An 11,290-nucleotide genomic window follows, 5' to 3' on the forward strand; every position below is an offset into this window, starting at 1 on the left:
TTTGATGAAACCTGTACTGAGATCTTTGTAATTCTGATCATATATTTGGATAGTTCAGATATTTCAATTTTATTACTTCAGTTAATGAAACAATAGCTAAATAAGTCAAACACAAAGATCTATTTGATTTATACCTAAGAGATAACTATAGGAACTATCTTTTCAGTGGATTCTTTTTCCACTTGACTAGAAGCATTGATGAGCCTGATCATCTCAAATACAAGGGCTATTTTGGTATTGTTGCATGTAGAAAAGGGAGAGACTTGCATTGTGTAGCTCTGCCCACCAGCTTATGAATTTCCAGTCCACCCTTCCCATTTCCTCTTGCTATATGTGATGAGCCTAGAAATGAAGCTGCAAAGGAGACGGAGTATGTCAAAAAAGGAACATAGCTTCCGAAAATACCTGATTAAATTCCCATTCCTTTTTTGTGCCTTGTCTTTGTGGCACACCTATAAAAGTGACAAGACTTTGATCACTTAAAGACAGCTACCATCTGTAGTGTTTTGATTCCTCTCTCAATTGCCACTGAGGATAAAAAAATTGGGGTTCACAGTAACACAGATCACACATCACTAACCCAAGTTAATGGCATTCTTAATGAATGTTATTGTTTCATTTTAAGATAGAAATGCAGAAAGAGAGAGAGAGAGAGAGAGAGAGGGAGGGAGGGAGGGAGGGAGGGAGGGAGGGAGATGATTTCCGAATTTTTCAGTGCAGTAAAATACAGGAAAAATACAACCTCAACCTTTTGCTTTACATTTCACAACATTACAAGCTCTTTCTATAATGACAAAAACATTCTAATAATCAAAGCTGAAAATCAAATTTTTATTTTTATCAGTTTGGAGCAAAAAAAGTCCAGAAGCAGAAAGAGAATTAGATAGATTCTTCCCTTCAATCAAAACAGTCAATTTCAGCATCTCTGCAAACTCTATCATCTTTACCATCCATTCTTCCATTGTGGAAATTAGTGTGTCGAGTTAATGGCATTGTCAATTTATCTTCAAAAGAATGTCTTTGTCCAGAATTTGGAGGCAGGCCAAAGAACTTGTAGGAATTTAAAAACAAATGGACCCTTATTTTTTCTTTCTTTTTTCTTAGCAGAACAAAATGCAACAGTCTTCATCCTTCTTTCCAATATTACTGGCATCACCTTCATAATGTAGGATATGATGTCTCTTGAAAATATGAGGCAATATCCTGGAGCACTGGGAGGGAGAGAGAGGGATTCTGGCACTGGCCAATGGGATCAGTCGTTTTTTGCTCAGTAATGCAGTGATCATAATATTCACCTGCCATATTCACACCTTAGCAAGGGAAATGTTGCTTGGCTGCAGAAAGCACCCAAATTGCCACCCAACAGAATACTGTAATAATATTTCTGGTGGTGTGGACTGGAGACTTGAAACTGTCAAAGTTAAAATCCTGCCTGTATTGGGCTCACTTTGTGTATTTGCAAATATGCTCAACTGTTATAAGATGCTATAACTCTGTTGCCTCACACTGGGGGAAACCCCCCCAAAAAATCTGGATAAGTACAGTAGCATCCTCAATTTATGCTTAAATAATTTCTTCCAAACAATTTTTCTTTCAGACGATGTCTGCTTATTGTTCTTTACCACATGATATGTGTTTCTGCCTAATCATTTTTTTAAACACAGCTGATGATTATCCTGGCTGGATTATAATAGCCACAACTTGGGATGGATTTCTTACCAATAGAAAAACAATACCGCTCTGGAAAAAAAAATATCTGGATTTTTCCCATGATTTTAGTTCTGGTTGCTCTCTCTCCAAAGCTTGGGATTTCCTCTGAGTTTTCTGGAGATACATATACATCATATACTGAATGCTGGTAACTATTATCCCAGTCCTGCAAAAATAATTCCAGTTAATATTGTCTTGTTTTTTCCCCCAACTGCTTCTTCCCACCTTTCCACAGTTTATCAAAGCATAATTAACACTCTATGTGGGAAGATCAAGGATGGTCATTAAATTTGTAAGCCCTAACTGCAAGCAAGGAGAAATATAGTTCTATATAGCCTGTATTAAAATAAGTTTTTTTTTGATAGCCTGAAGATATTTATGGTAATGAATTCAACTCATCCCTCTGGGAACAGACATCTTGAACATCTGAAAGGGAGGGGATAGAGAAAAAGAAAAAGATCAAATACCAAAGTGCTTTACATTTTATTATGCATATGAGCAGGATGCATAATTATGTGAAAGAAATGGAGTACTCAGAGTTCAGATAACAGATTTTACAGGATGAAGTACACTTGCGGGTCTCTGCCAACATGAGTCCTATAAAAGCAAGGAGACTCAGTAATATAAAAATTGAAAACTTTTTTTTATTACAGAGAAGCGTCTTTAAAAAGAAATCATTTTGATGCTTTTACTTTATTTTTCTTTCCCTACACTGCATTTCTTTTTATTTGATATGTGAAAAATTCTTTGAAAACTTTTTTATTACAGAGAAGCATCTTTAAAAAGAAATCATTTTCAGACTTTGACTTTAGTAATTATCTAATTTTTAATCAATGTTCCCATTTGGCTATCAATATATCTTTGCACTGCTGTTGTGGAAAAAACATTACAAATTTCAAGGCACTCAATACTATACCTATTACATTATGAAAAATAATATGGAATTCTGTCTCATGTATTTTTCTGGGGTTTGCTGAATTTCTTTTCCTGGGCAACAATACAGGATTATGTCACTATACTTCTGAGATATTAATTTTATCATAAAGCATTCATGGACTGCGAGTACATATTGATGTATTATATAGTTTTATTTTTGTGAATGGAACTGAAAGCTACTCAGATAGGGTACCTCATTGGTATTTTTAAAAATAAGATTGTCTTATTTGTCCTTAGAGAAGAAAACATACAGGTAAGGATACTATTTTTGAGGTAAGGTAAGGTAAGGAAAGGGCATATTTCATACAATTATGCTAGACTTGCTTTATGATCTATCCACAAATGTCTTTGCTTTAAAAAATTAAGCAGAAAGATCTTCATATTTTTTTCTTCCAGTATAATTCAATTGTGCCTTTGACTTTTTCTTATAAGTTTAGATTAGTGAATACTTCTTATTGATACTCAGTATAAAGGGACTTTAAGTCAAATGGTCATGGTCCCCCCCCCCCCCCCCCCCCCCCCCCCCCCCCCCCCCCCCCCCCCCCCCCCCCCCCCCCCCCCCCCCCCCCCCCCCCTTTTGGTATTGTGGAGTCTTCTATTCTGAAACAGAGAGAGAGAAAGAATTAGAACGTACGTGTAAAATAACTATTTCCATATGTGTATTGGCTGGTACCTCAAGTTAGTGTGGAAAAAGGTTTTCCCTTTGTGTCTCATCGTTTGTATGCTTTTCTTCTTTTCTTGCTCTTTCAGTTGATTTTAAAATTTGATGAGACCAATAAGCCTTAAAGCAACATGGTCAGTAATGACACATTCACCTATCTTACTGTCTCTAACTAGAGAGGTTCTTGAAAGAATAGAGTTAAAAAAAGTAATCTGCAAAGGAAGAAAAATCCATTCAACATATGGCATTTATACATTAAAAACATTTAGATTAGAAGATTTCCAAGACTGGCTCCATTTGTTAGCACTTCACATCTGTTGTCTTGAGATAGCATCTCTTTGGTCAAATAAAATGGTTAGCACACAAAAAAGGTAAATTATTTAAAATCTGTGTGCTTCAGAACAGAGTTTAATGTGGTTTCCCACTCCCCTAGAAGTAAATCTATCATTCTGAGAGTTTTAGGGTTCCTTTAATCTTCAGGGTAATTTCTGAGAATAATGGTCAAGGCCATTAATACTACAGCAACAAAAAGCCAAGATGGTTGGAAAACTGCTGGATTGGATTTGCAAAACAAAAGTAAGAAAGAAGCCTTTACTAAAAATATTTTACTTATCTGCCTTGATGTTTTGGGGAAGAAAGAGGAAATGAATCAGATAAATATCTTTTTTCTGCAGAGAAGTAACTCCCATTGAATAGATTTTTTATTATCTGATAGTTCTTCTTTATGTGATGTTACAGTTTGGAAATGAAAGATAAACAAGGCCAAGAAGATCTGTGGATCATTTCTTTATGCTGAATTTGTGAAGGTGTGAAACTTGCCATTAAAAGCGCACCAACGTGCCTACCGTCCCTGTCCTATTGTTTCTTTTATTTTTCTTATATGTATCCATGTATTCATAACTATGTTTTTACTTATACCTATTGTTTTGTAAGCAATTGACAAACCAAATAAAAATAAATAAAATAAAAGGTGCAGGAGGGTCAATGTAAGCATTGAACGTGAGGGAGGGAGAGGGAGGGAGGGGAAGGAAGGAACAAAGGAGGAAGTGAGAAAGTGAGTCAGAGAGAGACTGTGAGACAAGCATAAGGAAGAATCAATTGTTGGTTGTGCCAATGGGGTGTGGAAATATAGACTAGAAGTTCTGAGAAAAAACAGAGTTCAAGGTAGGAAGTTAAATATGAGACCAACATAGTTCTTTATTAGGTCAGCTAGATAGTTAAAATCAGAAGCCTCAAAGAGTAGATAAACTTACAATATTAGAATGACAGTGTTTGCACTATGTTTGAGAAGATTGAAGTCCATGTTATATGGAATCAGGCTGCTGGGGCCTAGCCCTACCTGGCTTGGGACCAGGCTATTTGAAGGACTGCCTCTCCCTTATTACATCCACCTGATTCACCAGCATGGGAAGGTAGAGTATGCTGCAGGTCTTATCTATTATGGGTGCACAGTTGGTGGGTCCACCAAAAAAGGGCCTTCTTGGTGGTGGCCCCTTCTTTGTAGAACATCATTCCCCAGGACGAAAATCCTCCCTCCACCATGTTGCTTTTCCAAAAGCTCTGAAGACATGGTTTTGTCAGTTGGCCTGGAGACCATGAAAGGAGATTGTTGTTGTTAGTTACAAACTCGTGTCCGACCCATTGTAGCCCCATGAACAATGTTCATCCAGGCCTTCCTGTCCTCTACCATCACCTGGAGTCCATTTAAGCTCACATCAACTGCTTCAGTGACTCCATTCGGTCACCTTTTTTTCTGTCATCCCCTATTTCTTTTGCCCTCAATAGTTCCCAGCATTAGGCTCTTCTCCTTCCTTCTCATTAGGTGGCCAAAGTATTTGAGTTTCATCTTCAGGACCTTGCCTTCTAAAGAGCAGTCAGGGTTGATCTCCTCTTGGACTGGCCGGATTTATCGCCTTGCAGTCCAAGGGACTCGCAGGTGTCTTCTCCAGCACCATAGTTCAAAGGCCTCAATTCTTTGGCGCTCAGCCTTCCTTATGATCCAACTTTCACAGCCATACATTGCAACAGGGAAAACCATAGCCTTGGCTATACACATTTTGTGGGCAGGGTGATGTCTCTGCTTTTTAGTATGCTGTCTAGATTTTTCTATAGCTTGAATGGAGATGGAGTCAATCAAATGGTTGTTTTGATTGTGTTGCTGCTGCCATGAGGGAGAGTATAGCTTCTTATCATGTGGATTTTTAATGTTGTAAGCCTCCTAGAGTCACCTGTGTGATGTGGACAGCTGTATAAAGTTATGTAATAAGTTAAATATCAAAAGACTCCTAAGAAAAAGTATACAGAATCCGTATATTCAGTCTGAGATGAATTATTCCTACAAAGATTAAATTGATTTTAATTATCAAGCCGCTGACAGGGTAAATTAGGCAATATTTATATGATGATATCTGATAATCATTGTAAGGTCAAAGGCCAATGTACAAAACTGCAAAAGCTGGAGCTCTTTGGAGAGAGAACTGCAAATGGATGTACTTCTATCTAAGGCTAGTAGCTACCAGTCCAAGATGGGAGAGTTGAAGAGCTTGGAAAAAAAAAAATTTCATAAAAGAATCCTGGTTAATTGAAAATAATTGGCAAGTTATGCTTGCTCTCAGCTGTTTCATCGAATTCCAGGCTGGAAGGGAAACAAAGGTCTCAAGGTAATGATCAAACGAGTCTTTATTCGTCCATACAATGTTCCGGATTCAGGTAACTATGAGTATCCAAAAGGAATTAAAGTCAGCTCTGGCACACCTCGCAGCCAGAGCTGTATTTATAGACTAGTTTATCCACCATCCGGTGAGCGCTACTGGATCACATCCGGTCACCATATAACACCCTAAACACCGTGCTTTTTATCCATTAATTATTTACCCCTATTTACTATACTTGTACAAATATCATATTCCAACATTGTATTTACGCCTATGAAGTGACCCTCCATCCCTCCCAAGATTGTTAGTTCAACAGGCAGCAACCAAATCGTTTTGTCTACAACCGTCCACAGGCTGTAACAGCTCAGCGTGTGATGTCAGCAAGGCTCGTTTTCTCCATGGAACAGTCGAAGCCCCAGGTTGGGTGGTTAACAGCACTTCCCCCCTCGATAGCATAGTCTGACATGGCACAACCCATGATGTCACAGCTCCAGCATGCCCTGGAGAGATGACACTTACCTTCAAATATACATTCTGTAAGAATAACAAGGAAGTGTAATTGAAAGGAACAAATGTCATAGTAGAGAATTTTTATAAAAGATTAAATTATTAATTATTAAAATATTAAAAAAGGAATTAAACCTTTGGCAAAGAAGTACAAATAGAAAAGTAGTGATAAAAATGAACAAGATTTACCTCTTCTGATCTGGTGGTCTTTGGTGATAGATTTTTGGATTTAAAGACATTCTCGCAAGAACTTTTTGCCATCTTGGGTGGTTTTGAAGTTGTCTGGAAGTTGAGTCATGGCAACTGGATTTCTTTTGTTGGTTTGAAACATTTCACTGCTTATTTACATAGCTTCTTTGGTCTGTGCAAGTTAGTTAAGGGAACCCCCTATATCTCCTCCAGGGAGCTATCATTTCTCACCTAATCTGGATAGGCTGATTAGGTGAATAGGCAGAGAGCTGTTGGAAAGTTAATGTTTCAACTCCTAAATCCTTTACACTCAGTGGGTCATTGAGCGTGGCCTCCCTGATGAACCTATGAAGTCATCTTAATTTTCCTGGGTACTGATGAAAGAGCAGCATAAAAATGATGTCTAAACTTGAATTGATATGCTAGGAAGATACTTTAGAGAATAGAAGTGCAAATGATGAGGTTCTGACTATACCTGTATCAACAAGTTAAAAATCAATAAAGTGACAATTCCCGATGATATTCAAAATATTTAAAAAACTTAAACACTGAAATTGCTTCTAAAAAGCCTGTTGAAGATCAAGCCTTGTTGAAGAACAATCAGTGAAAATGAGAATCCCATAAAGCTTTGAGCTTGTTTAAGAATGTCAATGAACATCTGGATAGAAATAATTTAGCAGAGTGTGCTTCAATGTTCAAAAGCTTTTGGCAAATTTCTCTTTTGCAGTCATAGGACGAGTGGCCTGAGCCATCATCCTTTTAGGGTCCAGTGAACATTTAGCTTGTTGGTGGATTATTTTAAAGGAAATATACAAATACAGTATCTTAACTTACTCTATGACAACATCCAAATATTCATTCATTTGCACAGCTACAGTTTTAATTTTCTGATTTCAAACAATCAAGTTTGAATATTTCCCAGGCATCTGTTTTGTGTATACTTGCTTATCTATTTTTATTCAATTTAGCACATTTTTTTACTGAGGAAAAAGTTTTAAGATGGGAATTGAGGACTATGACTCAGATGTCAACATCTCATGGAAGGAGCCGTGCAACATTTCATGCAATGAAATCTATGAAGTTTCTAGTTTTGTTATCAACATCCTTCCACACCCACAGGAACATATGTTCCTTCTGTTTGTGCAAATAAGCAACTATTGCTTAAAGTAGATGTTTCTACTAACACTGCGTCTAATTACAAAAAACAAACGCATGTATGTATGATCTCTGTTAACTGTCTTTCTCATCAAGCTTCTCTCTGCATTCTGGTTAATCCAAAACAGCCTTTCTGCTGAAGAATAGGCAGATGGATAATATAGAGCCCCCTCTGTAATCTGAACCTGGTTTAGGGTGCAAACCAGAGTCTGTTCAGTCTGTTCTATATCTATTGTCTGTATTGCCCTTGAGAATATATGGGTATAGTATTAGACTGGAAACTATCCCATACCGAGATTGTTCTCAAAGTTAGAATGATCAGAAAAATACAGATAGTTCTTGCTTAACATCCAAAATTGGAAGTGGAAACTGTATCAGTATGTGAGACATCAGATGACCGCTACAGGAACTGGGCTTGGCTAGTCTAGTGAAGAGAAGGACCAGGGGAGATATGATAGCAGTCTCCCAATATTTAAGGGGCTGCCACAGAGAGGAAGAGCTCAAGCTATTTTCCAAAGCACCTGAAGCCCAGACAAGGAATAATGGATGGAAACTGAACAAAGAGAGATTTAACCTGGAAATAAGGAAAAAATGACAGTGAGAACAATTAAACAATGGAACAGCTTGCCTAAGGAACTTGTGGGAGCTTCATCACTTGAGACTTTCTAGAAGTGATTGGACTGCCATTTGTCAGAAATGTTGTAGTCTAATGGCTTGGGCAGGGGGTTGGACTACAAAGTCCCTTCTAACTCTGTTAATCTAAACTAATCTTAAAAAGTTGCAATTTTCCTCTATTGACTGTTTGATGAAAGCAGGAAGTGAAGCATACAAAAGACAGTCAGGTGACCAGAGCAATCTGTGACAATCATAAATACCTTGCAAAGTGCCTGAATGTCAATCTCATGACCATGGAGATGCTGTGACCATTCTAAGTGTGTGGACAGGTTGTAAAATTACCCTTTCAAAGCTGTCAATATTTGAATGGTATCTAACTACCTGTGATGGTTGCATTGTTTTTATGAGAACAATACAAGTTCTTTAAACTATGCAATCAGGCTTTGTTTTTGGAGATAGGTTTTCACTTTATGTTAAACCATGGTTTCTTAAAGCCCCATAAGACTGTGGTCTTATATTATACTAAGTTGTAGTTCAGGATTAGTTTCAATGCTTGTATTAATACAAAATACTTAAGTAAAACTAAAGTCCAATTCTATTTTGATATGACTAGCCTATGAGTGCATATTGTATGCACACATAGGCTAGTTGACATATCAACTAGCCAAAGGTTTTACAGTTTTTATCTTAAGACATTTGAATCATTCTTTGTTGGACTGCATAGAAATAAATTGGTTTTGCATGTGTCCTTCTATAACAGCTTGCAGACAAATCCTACACATCTTGACCATTCAGCCATTTTTTTAAGAATTATTTCTTTGCAAAGGAGGTGCAACTTGGCTGTTTTTGTTTTTAAAGATAAAGACTAAAAGAATGCCAACATTCTCTACAGTTAATAGCAATATTTTGAAAATCAGGAGAGATAGATAACAGATATTCAGAGTTGGAAGGGACTTTGTAGGTTATCTAGTCCAACCCCCTGCCCAAGCAGGAGACCCTACACCATTTCTGACAAATGGCAGTCCCAATTCTTCTTGAAAATCTCAAGTGATGGCGCTCCCACAACTTCCAAGGGCAAGCTATTCCATTGGTTGATTGTTCTCACTGTCAGAAAGTTTCTCCTTATTTCCAGGTTAAATCTCTTCTTGTTCAGTTTCCATCCATTATTCCTTGTCTGGCCTTCAGGTGCTTTAGAAAATAACTTAACCCCTTCCTCTTTGTGGCAGCCCCTCAAATATTGGAAGACTGCTATCATGTCTCCCCTGGTCCTTCTCTTCACCAGACTAGCCAAGCCCAGTTCCTGTAACCGTTCTTCATATGTTTTGGTCTCCAGTCCCCTAATCATCCTGGTAGTGCTCTTCTCTGTAGTTTTTCTAGAGTCTCAACATCTTTTTGTCCGAGGGTACCTTTGCTGATTAACCAATTTTGCTAAAGGATATGAGATTTTGTGAACTAAACTAACCCAGTTCTTTACTTACAATCTTTAAGAAGTATTTTGGTGACTTCACATTAAATATAACTGATAAAGTGTCTTTTAAACAGGAGCCACTGTGTACATGCCCACCAAGTTCATATTAGAAGGAGGAGGTTACTCAGATAAAGCTGTGGTGACCTACAGGTAGTTTTTGACTTATGACCAGATGCTTTGTAACTGTTCCAACATTAAAACATATTAACATATTAACAAGAGAGATCAGAGCAGCAAAAACAAGCTACTCTGAAAAGTTAAGAAATCAGTTCTCAACAAATGAACCAGCAAACAGTGGAAAACTCTTTTTAGAAAATCACTGGCTACAGCAAACTGCCTTCCCAGGCAGAAGGAAATCAACAACTAGCAGATTACCTGAATGTGTTTTACTGCAGGTTTTAAAGGAAACTACAGCCACCTATCTCCACAACTCCCATCTCAAACACACCAGCAACAGCCAAGCCTCCTACAAGTGGCCCCAACCCATTGGGTTCACAACCTCTGGTGATCACAGAAAAAGAAGTGCAAGATATATTTCATAGACAAAAACCAGGAAAAGCACCATGGCCAGACAAGATAACTCTGTCTTGCTTAAAAGTCTGTGCTGACCAATTGCCCCCCATTTTCACCCAAATCTTCAACAGATCACTAGAGATGTGCTATGTTCCTTCCTGCTTCAAACACTCTACTATCATCCCAGTGCCAAAGAAGCCCTCCATCAAGGAACTGAATGACTATAGACCAGTTGCTCTAACATCTGTTGTTATGAAAATCTTTGAAAGGCTTGTGCTATCCCATCTGAAAACCATCACGGATCTTCTGTTAGATCCCATGCAATTTGCATACCGAGCAAATAGATTGACAGATGATGCTGTTAATATGGCTCTGCATTACATATTACAACACCTGAATCTCCAAATACCTACACAAGGGTCCTCTTTGTAGACTTCAGTTCAGCATTCAATACCATCATTCTAGACATTCTTGTAAGTAAATTAAACCAACTAGCAATACCTGAACACACTTGTAAGAGGATCATAAGCTTCCTAGTAGACAGGAAGCAGCAAGTGAAGCTAGGCAGAATCACATCTGATACCTATACAATTAGCACAGCCCCCCCACCAAGACTGTGTGCTTTCTCTACTTCTCTTCTCCCTATATACCAATAACTGCATCTCAAATGAGCCATCTGTTAAAATACTGAAGTTTGCTGATGACACAACAGTGATTGGTCTCATTCGAGACAATGACAAATCTGCATACAGACAGGAGGCTATACAACTTGTCTCATGGTGTAACTGGAACAATCTGGAGCTGAACACACTCAAAACCATAGAAGTGGTGGTAGACTTTGGAAGAAACCCTCCCATACTACCACCTCTTACAATACTAGAC

The sequence above is a fragment of the Pseudonaja textilis genome, chromosome 3, assembly GCF_049901715.1.
Source record: "Pseudonaja textilis isolate UNSWEBS1 chromosome 3, rPseTex1.2, whole genome shotgun sequence".
Classification (NCBI taxonomy): Eukaryota; Metazoa; Chordata; class Lepidosauria; order Squamata; family Elapidae; genus Pseudonaja; species Pseudonaja textilis.